This window comes from Neocloeon triangulifer, unplaced genomic scaffold, assembly GCF_031216515.1.
Source record: "Neocloeon triangulifer isolate White Clay Creek 2 clone unplaced genomic scaffold, ASM3121651v1 ptg000013l, whole genome shotgun sequence".
Lineage (NCBI taxonomy): Eukaryota > Metazoa > Arthropoda > Insecta > Ephemeroptera > Baetidae > Neocloeon > Neocloeon triangulifer.
Window position 1 is genome coordinate 3904641 of NW_026775555.1, and position 13158 is coordinate 3917798.

Genomic DNA, 13158 nt, shown 5'->3' on the forward strand with positions numbered 1-13158 from the left:
TCTTAACTATGTTGCTGTTTTATTTTGCTTAATTCAGGCCATTTAATCTGTTTCATTTTGAATCGCTCTGACAAGCATGTGAAACTGGATAATTGTTGCCAAGAATGCCAATATTGTTGATGTAGCCTAATTAAATTTTTATAAATTATTTTTTTTCCTTTTAATTATTCACTTACAGAACAGTGTAATGCTCGATCGAATTTAAAAATTCCGTAGGCGTTGAAGTTGCAATCTTTGCTGTGAAGCAATTCCAATTGAAAGAAATGGACCTGATTATGCAAATGGTTTTTTTTTTAAATCAAAAGCAAACTTACAAATTAATTACCTGATTGCTGATGGTCAAATTGTCTTTTTCTCGATGCTCTAATTTGGTAAGAAGTAAACTTGTCATTTTCATCTGAAATAGAAGGAAAAAATTATTTACTGTTTGATTTATAAAATTTTTATTTTTAAATAAAACAAAGAGCTCTGCATATTTCTTTAAATTTTAAAAACCTCATTTATGGCATCTTCACAAGTTCTCGTCAAACATCCATAATTTAGAGTTAGAGCCAAGAACCAGCTCAAACCACCAATTGCAATGGACCACCTTATTTGCGAATAGTTTTCTTCCAAATTCCATGCCGCGATATTCAGATAATAAAGACAATAAAGAGTGCTGAAATACAAGTTGGTAGTCACAGTGAAAATTAATATTGGTTGAAATATTTTGTTGCATTCTTGGATGATTCGGCGACATTCATAATGTGCATCCTGGACCTTCTCCAGTTCAGCTGCCATAAATTTTTCTCGTATTTCCCTTATTTGCAAGTTCTGCCAACAAATAATATTTTATTTTAATTTTATCCTTAATATTTAATCAAGAATTTACCACAATTTTGTGATTGATTTCTGAAAAAATTATCCCTATTGATTTAGCGACAGTTGCAAACAAAAGTTCAAAAAACCCCATCATGTATGAATTGACGCAAGCACTGATAACCCTTTTAATGTAGAATGGAGTCATTTTCCACGTGAAAGTTTCTTGGAAAATGCAAAAGATGGTAAGAAAAAAAGCAGCAGCCGCGTATTTCAATCCGAAACTTTTCACTTGTCTTCGGAATAATTGTTCGCAATCAAGTTTTTTGCACAATAAGTCGAGACTCTGTAAAATATTCCTGAGTTGATTACTTCTAAAAAGTGCAAAATACACTTTCAGCATTATGAAGATAATTAACATGCAACCAAAAAATACAGATAAAATGTTGATAATTATGTTGTCCGTTTTATAGCTTGGATCTTCGTTGGACTTTGCAATGAGATTAAAACTATCTTGAACCACACTTAAATTAACAAACGAGAGAATCAGTCCCAAAAACACAGAGTAAATTTTTTGAACCGTTACAAAATAGTATCTTTCGCTATCACAGTAAATTCCTAGAAGCTTCGCATTCCACATTAAAATCTGCAAAGATTCTTCCATTGTCTTTTTCTTTTTTCTATTTGCGTGATATTGAAATCTAAAATTTCCTTGTTCGCACACTTCTTCTTACTCTCTCAAAATGAGACGTTATTTTTCTAAGTGGTTCCCAAGGCACTTCAAATATTTTCACATGCGTATTGACCGTTTTGCAGTTGTGCTCCCAATTGATGAAATTGGACGATGGAAGCCAAACCCGTCAACATGGTGCCCCCAATCTGAATTCAATAATTTATTAAAATTTAGAATAATTATTAATTATTACAATAAATGCTGAGTTTCGATTTATTGGTAAAAATCCACCAACGACGAGCTTAAAATATTTTCGGCTGTGTAAAATTTCCAGTTGAAATTGATGCACCTTTAGAAAATTAAATAAAATTTAAGTCGTATTTTAAATAATATTACCTCATGTTTGTTCTTGATTTCAGTTGTTCGAAGTTCTAGTCTCAAAAGATTGTTCAGAATTTTTTGTACCTATTTTATGACTTTAGATTTCGTTTGAAACTCATTAACAATTCACCTCCTCTGAAGTGTCATCACTAGCTGTGACTAAAACAAAAAAATGAGCAAGAAAGATGGTGAGCCAAACAACTTCCACCGTCATCAGTCCATATCGCAGATGCGAAAAAACAGGTTCCATGTCCAAAACAGCAATTATAATAAAATACATAGAAAAAGAGGTCATAAATAGGCCAATGAAAATTGAAAGCACCATAATAGGACTGAAAAAGTCGATGACGATTTTGATTACAAACGATAAGTTGGAAAATATATTTCTCAAAGCATTTATTTTCCGAGCAATGACGTAAAATTTCTTATCATAGTTTTTGAGAGTTTCCGTGAGCTCAAAATTAATTGATCTCAGAAGTTCTTTTACATTCAGGACGTACAAAGCAAACTTCATGTCGACGTAAATGTTCAAAAAAGTCGTCCACACATTATTAAATAGGATTACAAATCCCGCCAAGTCCAGGTTTTTCCACAGGAAGCATTCCATTATTAAAATAATTGCGTCAACGGTCACTTCTGCAGTAATTATGACGATCGACCGTCTTTTCATTTCGGCTTTCAGGCGGTTTCCGGTGCTCAACTCGCAAGTTAGTTCACTCATTAACCTGCACATCAGTTCTTCTTCGTTCTTCTTGTAGTTGGTCCTCAAAATTATGATGATAAACAGCGGCAAGGATAAGACAATGGATACCAAAGTGAATAGAATAATAGTTGGATTTTCACCCTGTGCCGTAGTTACTCGGCGGCGGTCGAGAGAAGACTACATTATTTTTTGGTTGGTTTTTCAGTTTTCAGGTAAAGGCTATTTTCGTGGCAAAATGCATTGTATTTATTCGTCGCCACTGCTATCTGCACGTTTCAGTAATTTTTTTGTGTCCAATTGTTAAGTAACATTTTAATAATACAAAAGAATTAATTAATGGGGGGGGGGAACATTTAAATAATTATGCAAAAATAAAAATTTTTCCACAATTTTAATGAGTTAAAAAAATAGCGAGCAAGCGATCTCTATCGTCCTGGGACAATAAGTAATGTGAATAATGATTGAAAGGTCATTAATAAAAGCTCCCTCTATATTTTCCAATCTTGATAATGGATAATTTCCTAATTTGATTGAATTTGAGTGCCAACAAAATTGATCTGGCAACGTGTGTAAGGTAACAGAGACCCAAGACCAAAGAAATATACGCTTGCATTACAATCAGACAAGACTTGGGAATATTTTTCTTATATTAAAACATGGAAACCGCAAAGAGTCAAGACTTATTTTACACTCTCGCGTGGCCCGTGTTCTTTTCAGCTAGTGTTTGTGGAATTTCATCACCAAATTCAAGTCGGCTGCATTTAATTTTTTGCACTTGTTTCGGTGCTATAATTATAATTTTGACGGGGAAAAATTATTGGTACTTTTATTTATGGCTGGAAACAACCAGAGAAAATGGTGCCATGTCTTTTATTAACATGATTTACCAAGTAAGAAAATTTTTATATTTTACTTGTGCACTAACTTATAATCTTTACGTCTATTATATTTTAGGTCAGCTTGTTGCTTCTGTGCGTCAATGTAGTACTTTTCAATTTTAAATTTGTAAATTGCAAGTTGGTATTTGCACCTCTTTCTGAAAATATAGACATCTACATACAGAAGGCGGTTAGAAAGCGTAGCCACCTGTTAATATTTTATGCCTCGATATCGTCCTGTCTCTACCTGATGGAGGAATATTTCTTTTGGACTGAAAGCACTGACGAAATGATTTATCTCATTCCTAATTGCGCCGTTACATTCATGAACCGGTTCGTGGATTCCATTTTCCTGATTATCGTCTTCTCAATTCAGCGAATTTTTCGAAGCATTAATAAGAAAATTCAAGATGCAAGAGACATAGTTGAGCTAGAAAGACTCACAAATATGCATGGATCCTTGTGTGAATTGATTGAGAAGACGAATTTAATATTTTGCAGCACTTTGTTTTTTTCTCTACAAATGAACTTTGCCAGTTTTCTGATCGCTGTATACTATTTTATTTTGATTGTGACGGGTTTAATGGCCGACGGCTATTTCAAAAATGCATATTTGCAAGGTCTCGGAGCAACTATTTTAGCCCTTTCTTCTTCTATGCATTTCATTCTGCTCTGCGTACAGTGCGAAAAGGCCACTTCTGAGGTTGGAAATATTTGATTCCAATTAAAAAATTAATGCAAAATTTACTGTCAATTTCAGGCAATCAAAACAAGCGCGCTTATATACCAACTTGAATCAGCTGAATCAGAAGAAAATAAAATTCGAGAGGTTTGATTATTTGTCATTTGATTTTTTGTAATTTTTTTTTTAATTGTTAATAGATCAGATTGTTTCGGCACAAATCCCTCCAAAATAGCAAGTGCAGCTTTTCAATTTATGGTTTGTATGCAGTCGGAATGCCTCTCCTGGCTGAGGTATTTTAAATAATTAAATACATTTAATCGAATTTAATGCGGATTAATTTAGAGATTCGTGTCATCTGCCGCTTATATAGTCACTGCAGTTCAATTTCACATTCTTGCACAAACAGCAGCAAATGAATAGGCATGGATTGTACTTTTTTGGTGGATGATTCTGTAAAGCTCGATTAAATTTGTGTAGCAAACAATATTTAAGTTATTTGAAATAAACCCTGTCTGGTTTTATATTAAGACGCATCATCAAAGTATCAGAATTTAATACTTCAGTATATTGGTAAATATCTTGTAATCAAGTAAGTGAATATTGAATTATTTTAATTATAAAATGTGATATTGATTGAAAATATAAGTGCAGCTCTCGTAATATACGAGGAGCAATGAAGTCCGACTGAGAAAAGCACTACGCAATGCAATCAACAAATGGTTTAACGTCTGAAGCCGCCAGGCCTTTAATTTTATTGACAAAAGTTTTTGCCATCGCCTACAAAAATTCATCCTGGCTGCACCTCGCATATTGCTATGCTTTGTCTTTCGCTCTGACTATTTTCAATGTGGTCTATTTCACTAGTTTTGTGATAATGCTTCAAACTCACCTCGAAAATTCCACTAAAATATTTATTACACTCATTTATCAGGTAATTACGTTTTAAAATAAAAATAAAATCATTATTATATCTTTTTTCACAGTTTTTCATCACCCTAGTTGCAACAGCTTCTATCCGCAATCATTTAAAGCGTGATAATTTCCAATGTCTTGTGAATGAATTAGATCAAAACTTGCAGAATTTTGACAAAGAAGAATACTTCTTGAGAGTGAAGAAGTTTTCTGTCCGCTTGACAATCTGCATTCTGGTCGTATCACCAATTTTATTGACCAACCAAATACTCGCATGGGCTATTAACGTGCACAGACTTCAATTTGTTTCAGTTAATTTTCTTACACTGGCCTTGGGCTTCTTTTTAGACGTAAAGTCTCTGTTGATAATTTATTCCGTGCGAAAAGTTTCGGAGCTTCTAAATGGCTCGCTTGAGAAATGCGCCTCCGGTGATATTCTATTGTTGGAGGATTTTTTACACACGCACTTAAAATTGTGCGAACTGCTTGCCAAGACGAATCGGCAATTTCAGAGCGTTTTGATTTTCACGCTGCCCATGAACTTCGCAAATATTCTTACCAGTAGCTATTACGTCATTGGACAATTTGCAGGAATTATGACAAACAATATTCTCTCGTTTTACTCTCTAGGAGGTATAATATTTTGGGTAGTGGCCCACTCTGCCCATATTGCTCATCTGTGCTTGCAGTGTGACAAAACAAGTGATGAGGTTTGTATTTATATTTGCACATCAAATTTGTAACAATACTTTTAAATATGCAGCTCAAAAGGACGAGTAAAATATTGTGGGGCCATGAAATGAGCAATTCAAAAGTGAGTTTGAATTAAATTTCTGTGTTAAATCTTAGTTCATTAAAGAGCTTCATAAGAGTAAATTTAAAAAAAAATTAAAAACATAACAAATTAATTATCGGTATTTTATATTGGTTTAATTTCATTTTTTTTCCATTTAGGTTAATATTTTGCGAACAAGAGCTCTGTTGAATGAAAAATTTTGTGCAATATCAGTGTATGGGTTGTTTTGTCTTGACAAGAAATTTCTACTCGAGGTTCGCAATTTTGTAAGCATCAAAAAATAATAATTTTTATTGTTCTTTATAGTCAGCTGCTGCAACCGTCGCTTATATCGTCACCGCCTTGCAGTTTAACATACTAGAATACCAGCTGAATGGCGTTTAATATTTTTAATTTTTATCTTCGAGTTAAATCGGTGCTAATTATGCATTAAAAATTAGCTTCCAAGTATAGAAATTGATGGTGAAAAATATTACGATTTTTATAAATTCAATGAAACTGTACGAGTTATTTTTGGGAAAATGTAATTTCAACAATTTATCACTGGAAGATTATTGTCTTGGTATTTTTTTTCCATTTCTGAACTTTCGTTCAGTTGTTTGCTTTGTCCGATGAAATAAATATCTGATCCCATTAATATAAAAACTAACAAATTTGCATTTTACTTAAAATTGCCATCACAGCTAGAAAAAAATTGTCACTTTTGCTGGTTGTGCTGCTGAACTCAAAAACAACAATCCTCAGGAAATGCGTTGCACTTTCAAGAAATTAGAAGAAATGCAAATTTAATAGTAAAAATCGCACAGGTTTTCGTTATATATGAGATTGAAACTCAAGCAATCCATTTGCTTTCTATTCTTATTTTTATGGAAGACTCATTGATAACCTTGATGAGATGTTTATTGACTCACGGAAAATATTCTTTGTTAAAAAAGCCCTTGAGAGGCAGAAAGAAGCACAATGCATTCAACGAAAGGCTTAACTTCTAAAGCTGCCAGGCATGTAATATTATTGACGAAATTTTTCGGCATCGCCTACAAAGACTCGTCATGGTTTCACCTTGCATATTGCTACACTTTTTCTTTCATGTTGTTATTTTGGAACATAAAATATTTGTTAAACATTATAACTTCACTTCAAAATGACAAACAAAATGCAGCTCAAACAGTCGTTTCAATCGCTTACCAGGTATAAATAAAAAGAACTTATTTTAAACTAATATTTTTTTTATAAAAAATTTCAGTTTTTCATGATTCTTGTGGCTGCCACCTTAATTCACAGTCATTCCAAGCGGATATCATTTGACGTTCTTATGGACAAAATAGACGAAAATTTGCAGGAATTTGACAAACAACTTTACTTTGAGAGAGTGAAGAAATTTTCACTTCAATTTACAGCCAGTGTTTTGCTTCTCTCCTCAGTTTTATTCATCAACCAAATAATTGTGTGGGCTATTGACATAAATGGGCTCATCCAAGTTTTGGTTTCTTTCTTCACCGTCGCGTCCAGTTTCCTGCTGGAATTAAAGATGCTTTTAATAATTATTTTTGTGAGAAACGTTTCGGAACTTCTGAACAACTCTATTGAGAAATCAGCACCCGTTGATATAGCGTTGTTGGAGAAATATTTAAATACGCACTTGCGCCTATGTGAACTTGTCACTAAAATAAATGGGCAGTTTCAGAAAATTTTGATTTTCACGCTGCCAATGAACTTCACTAATATTCTCATAAGCACTTACTACGCCATTGGGAGTATTTTTGGAATAATGGAGAATGGTCTTTCTTTTTATTCCTTGGGAGGCATCATAGCTTGGGTTGTGCTCCACTTTGCTCATATTGCGCACATGTGCTTTGAGTGCGATAAAACAACTAATGAGGTACTTTGAAATACGTACTGATTAATTTAAAAGTCCTCTTATAACTCTATTAAATTTACTTGCAGCTGCAAAAGACGGGTAAAATTTTGTGGACCATTGAAACGCTTGATTCAAGAGTGAGTTTCAAAAAGGACAGTTTCCAATTTTTTCCACACAATTTGTTTTTTATTTATTTGTTGGTTTCTTCTTTTTTCTTTAAAGATTTTGATCCTAATTTAAACAAATTGGTTGCTTTAATTTTTGCATGTATATGTGAACAATTCTAAAATTTCAAAAGTACATATTAAATTTTGTCTATAGGTGAAGATTTTTTGGATCCGAGCGCTGTTGAATGAAAAAATGTGTGCCATATCAGTGTATGGACTATTTTTCCTTGATAAGAAATTTTTTCTTGAGGTATGCACAATTTAAATCTTTTTTTTTTAGCAAATAACAACAATATTTTTCTTTTAGTCTGCTGCTTCATCCATTACTTACATAATAACCGCTCTACAATTTCACATTCTTGAATATCAATTAAATGGGGTTTAACTATATTGAAAAGCGAAAAACCGAAATAACTGAACAAAGAAGTGGAAGCTCGAGGAAACGCTCAATGAGATTGAAAGGCTATCATCGTTGTTGTTTATCCTTGTTGAATAAGAACAATTTAAAAAAATCAGTGAAAAAAAATCATGCGCATCTCGTTCATAATTTATATCTGCGTAAGTTCTAAATCAAATTTCTTTGATGCTACAGTTCAATTTTTTTATTTTGCTTTCGTACTTTCCATCATTGATGAGCCTTTCGAAATTTTAAAAATAATTTTTGCATTGGCATAAAATATAAGTTTCAATTTAATTGTTGATGCAAAAAAAAGTGTGCCTCAGGAACAATTTTCAATAAAAATTAAAAAAAAAATGTTAGTTGCAATAATTCATGATTCATTTGAATAAGAAGAGCTCTTTTGCTGCTGAGCTGAATCAATTTTCAATTCCATTAGTGACATTTTATTAACCCCTTGAACTGTCAGCACTTCTTTTCTCAATTGAGCATCAACATGTCAACCAAAGACACTTTCGGAGCGATTTCGCCTTTTCTGCACCCGGCCCTCTTGGTTGGCGTGAAATTCGCTGATAGCCGATCAAAATTAAACTCGATTTTACAAACTATTTACTGCTCATCGCTTTTGGCCGTATTTCAAACTTTAACTTTTCAATTACTTCACATACTTTTGCAATACTTCCAGGGGTTATCTGACAATTCTGTGTATGGCAGTGAGAATCACACTCTCACGATTTTCACCATGATTCAAAAATTAATAACTATTATTTTGAGCCTTATTATATTTTATAATAATATTTTTAAATCAAAGCATTTTTCTCATATTCTACAATTACTTGATCTTGAAGCCACTAGACTTAAATTTAAAACAACCTATTTAAAACAATTAAATTTATTTTGTAAAAGTTATTCGGGCACTTCTTGCTGCGTTTATATTGGACTGACAATCCTTGAGAGTTGTTTGTGGATTAGCAATGCGATGGAGCTATTAAATATAGGCCACGTAATGTTTGGAACTGTTCTTTGGATGACGGTTGACACATGTTTGATTCTCATTTCTTGGGCAACAAAATCCCTTTTTACGCGAGTGTCATCTGAAATAAAGGCAAGTTAAAACTGGCTCAGTTTTTATTTGTATATCAGCTCATAAATAAATTTTGCAGGACCCAAAGTGTACAAAGGAGAGATTGAAAATTTTGCGTGTCAGTCACCAAAACTTATGCTCGATCGTTGATAAGACCAACCAGTATTTCCAAACCGTGCTACTTGCCACCTTAACAATGGTCATGTACAGTTTCCTCTCAACGATCTACTTTTTAGTTATTCTCTTTTACGATTTGGAGTCAAAACTAGTAACAGAAAAATTCAAATATATATTTGGCAGCATTTTATGGGGCACAGTTTTATTCACGCATTTTCTAAATTTGTGCTCGAGTCTTGAAAAAGCCACAAACGAGGTAACCGTAATTTATAAATTAATTTAAAAAAATTTGAATCTTCATTTTTCAGGGAAAAAGAGTGCGTGGAATCCTCTTAAAACTGGAATTTGAGAACTGTGATTTGCGCAGAGAGGTTTCTTTACTAAACGTTGCATTAATGAAATTAATATAAAATATTTGCAGGCAAAACTATTCAGAGATCAACTTCTGCACTATGATTGTGTTTACTCAGTATTTGATATTTTTCACTTAAACAGGAGTCTCCTTTTTTCAGTGCGTATTAATAAGCCTGTAGATGAAGACATCAATTTTATAGTAATAATTTTATTGCCATAGATCTGTGGCACTGCCTTTGCTTTCTCAGCCACTATATTACAGTTTCACCTTACGGTCAACCAGCTACGACAAACCAGTTAATCTGCGAAAGAGTTTTTCTTTACTTCATTTTAATAATTCATAAATTCATTTGAAGCTACATTAATCAATGAAAATCGATTGTGCGAGGTCAACAAAATTGTCTGCTCTAAATTTAAGAAAATAAATAATAGAAACTTGGTGAATGTATTTTTAATTGATTAAGTTCAATAAATTTGATCTTGAAATTTAATAAAATATTGATTTTTTTATCAAGATCTATGACATATCGGCCATTGGCCGCAGATATAAAGTAATAAAACTCGTGCAATGGTTTTTTGCCCTATGTAGAGCGTTCCAAATGAGAAGGCGCTTTTTTCCCCCCAACAAACAAAGAAGAAGCCGCAGAGCATTAATTTTCCTCATTGTAGGAATGTTTCTTACCCTAAAACATTGGGCTAAAAAACTGAACTTGCACGTTCATCTACACGTGAAAGATATTTTTCGGGCGTGCCAAAATTATTCGATAAAAGTGATTTTAAAAATTAAAACTACTTATTCAGTTTTTGATAGAATTTAAGAAATTTTAAATCAATTAATTTTTTAGAATATTTTGGACTGGATTTTCTTAATTATAGTTTTAATTCAAATGCCATTTTTATCAACCATGAAAGTACTATATCAATTAATGTAACACTCTATACACTCTAAAATATGCGACTAATGCAACACACATCAATAAATTTCTCACTTCTTGTTCAATACCTAAGCTTCTGCTGTGACATTTATTTATTTTAAGGACTTGCGTTGACACATTTATAGCCGAGCAGCGATAAAAAATGGATGGTTTGACTGCACGTGCCGCTCGACCTCTCCTGCTTGGGGCGAAATTTTTAGGAATGACCAGCATCGACTCATCTTGGTTGCATTTATTATACTGCGCCTGCATATCTTTTGGTCTCATCGGCCTGTCAATCTACGTCTGCATTTCAGGTTTTCTAGGAATGATCAAAGGAACACAAAACATGGCATTGATTTTTGTTATGTGTCTCTATCAGGTAGTTGTTAAAACATTTTCAATCAATAGTTCGAAAGTTAATTTAATTTCTGCCTTCGAAGGTGGAAGTTGTTCTGCTCACCCTGGCCATGTCCGTGACCCACTTTCGAATAAAGGAATATCAATTTATTTTAGCCGAAATCGACAAAAACGTCGAACTTGGTGCGAAACGGAAATATTTTACGGCTTTGCGAACCAGATCGGTGAACGATTTGGCTTACATAATAATTCCAACCTTGATGCTTTTTATTACCGAGTGGATCAATTTTGAAACAAAATCTGGCTCGCATGGTTTCGTCGCTTTTAATTGGACTGTCACGTGCCTGGGCCGTTTCATGGACCTGAAAATGTTGATGGTCTTTTTCGCCATCAGAACAATTCTCGGACAGGTCAACTGTCACTTGTCCCAGACCATTCTACGAGGGCGGTGTGAAATTTACGAACTGGAGCGTCAATTGAAAATTCACACATGCGTTTGCGAGCTGATTAAGAAAACGGCAAATTTGTTTCAATTTGTACTGCTCTTTTCACTTCAGATGAACTTTTTCAACATCATCACGTCAAGCTATTTTGTTATTCTTATGATGTGCGGAATGTCTAAAAGTTATTTGAACACAAAATATACCAAGCTCCAGGGTGTGATTCTCTGGTTTATTTGTGCCTGCGTCCATTCAATTTTCCTTTGTCTTGAGTGCGATCAAACGATAAATGAGGTATATTTTTCTCTTTTTTGATAAAACTATTTTAAATTATATATTCTTGACTAAAAGGCAAGGAAAACAAGTGGCTTACTTTTAAAACTGGAGGCAATTGCTGTAAAAAGTGACGACAAGGTTGGAGAAGTAATGATCAAAATATTTTAAACAACACAAAATCCCATAATTATTTTCAATATTTTAGGTTCAAGCTCTGCGAGATATTTCCTTGCAAAATGAAAAATGCTGTGTCACAATTTGCGGACTATTTAATTTGGATAAGAAATTTCTTGCTGAGGTAAAAAAAAAATCAATTATATTTTAAATCACATCAATATTGCATTGGAAAATTGCAGACATTTGTGTCGTCAATAACGTATTTAGTAACCGCCATGCAGTTTCACATCCTTTCTTTGGAGCTCACGGGTGAATAGCTGAAAAATCTGGAAATTAAAATAAAATAGAAAAAACTATCCGACATGTTGTTCTTCTTTCATATTAAATTTAATCAGCACAAATGCAGTTTTTGTCATAAAAATTTAATTTTTGTACTTGTTTAGAAAAATGATAATCAATGTTTAGCATATTGAAACACTAAAATAAATTTATTAATTTAATTATAATAATATTAATGTAATAATAACACGTCCTCAAATCAATATCAATACACTAGCTTAAATTAATTGTTTATCTATAACAGAATATATTGGATTGTATAATTTAATTTAATAAAAATATTGATTTTCTCGGGTCTTATTTTGGGATGACTATAAGTAGGGATAGAAAAATGGGTGCGAAGGGTTTAACAAAACAGGCAGCTCGGCCTTTACTGGTTTTATCAAAATTTTTCGGAATAGCCATCGGAGATTCCTCAAAGTTTCACATCGCATACTGCGTCTCAATCCATGCCATTGTCCTGACACTGTTCATTTATGTTTTGCAACAATCATTTCGAAATATAAATGAAAAGGATGAAATCAACCCAGCAATATCTTTCATAGCTTTTGCATATCAGGTATTAAAATATTTTAAATCTTGATTGAAAATTACATGGTCTTTTCATCAGGCCATGGCAAATCTGCATTTGGCATCATCAGTTTATTTTCAACTCGTGCACAGAAAATCCTACTCATCACTTTTTAGTTTTTTGGATGAAAATATTTCCGATCGACATATCTACAAATACAAAATGACCAGAAAGTCGACATTTTTATTTCTTTACATTGCTTTTTCGAGTTCCATTCTCACCTTTGAAGAATATTTCAACTGGGTCGAAAATGCCTTTACGTTGTCAAGCGTAATTGTAGGCACGATAGCTACGGCAATGGGCCGTTTACTTGATATGAAATTAATTTTCATCGCTTT

The 13158-nt window shown here is 33.1% G+C and overlaps 1 long non-coding RNA gene across 1 annotated transcript; it reads left to right on the top strand.

Moving 5' to 3' along the window:
- The first annotated feature begins 7653 nt into the window (after window positions 1-7653).
- Window positions 7654-8065, top strand: LOC132199186 (uncharacterized). Its single transcript, XR_009442086.1, has 3 exons — window positions 7654-7705; window positions 7771-7821; window positions 8006-8065. It is a non-coding gene; the product is annotated as an uncharacterized LOC132199186 (long non-coding RNA).
- The last annotated feature ends 5093 nt before the right edge of the window (window positions 8066-13158 follow it).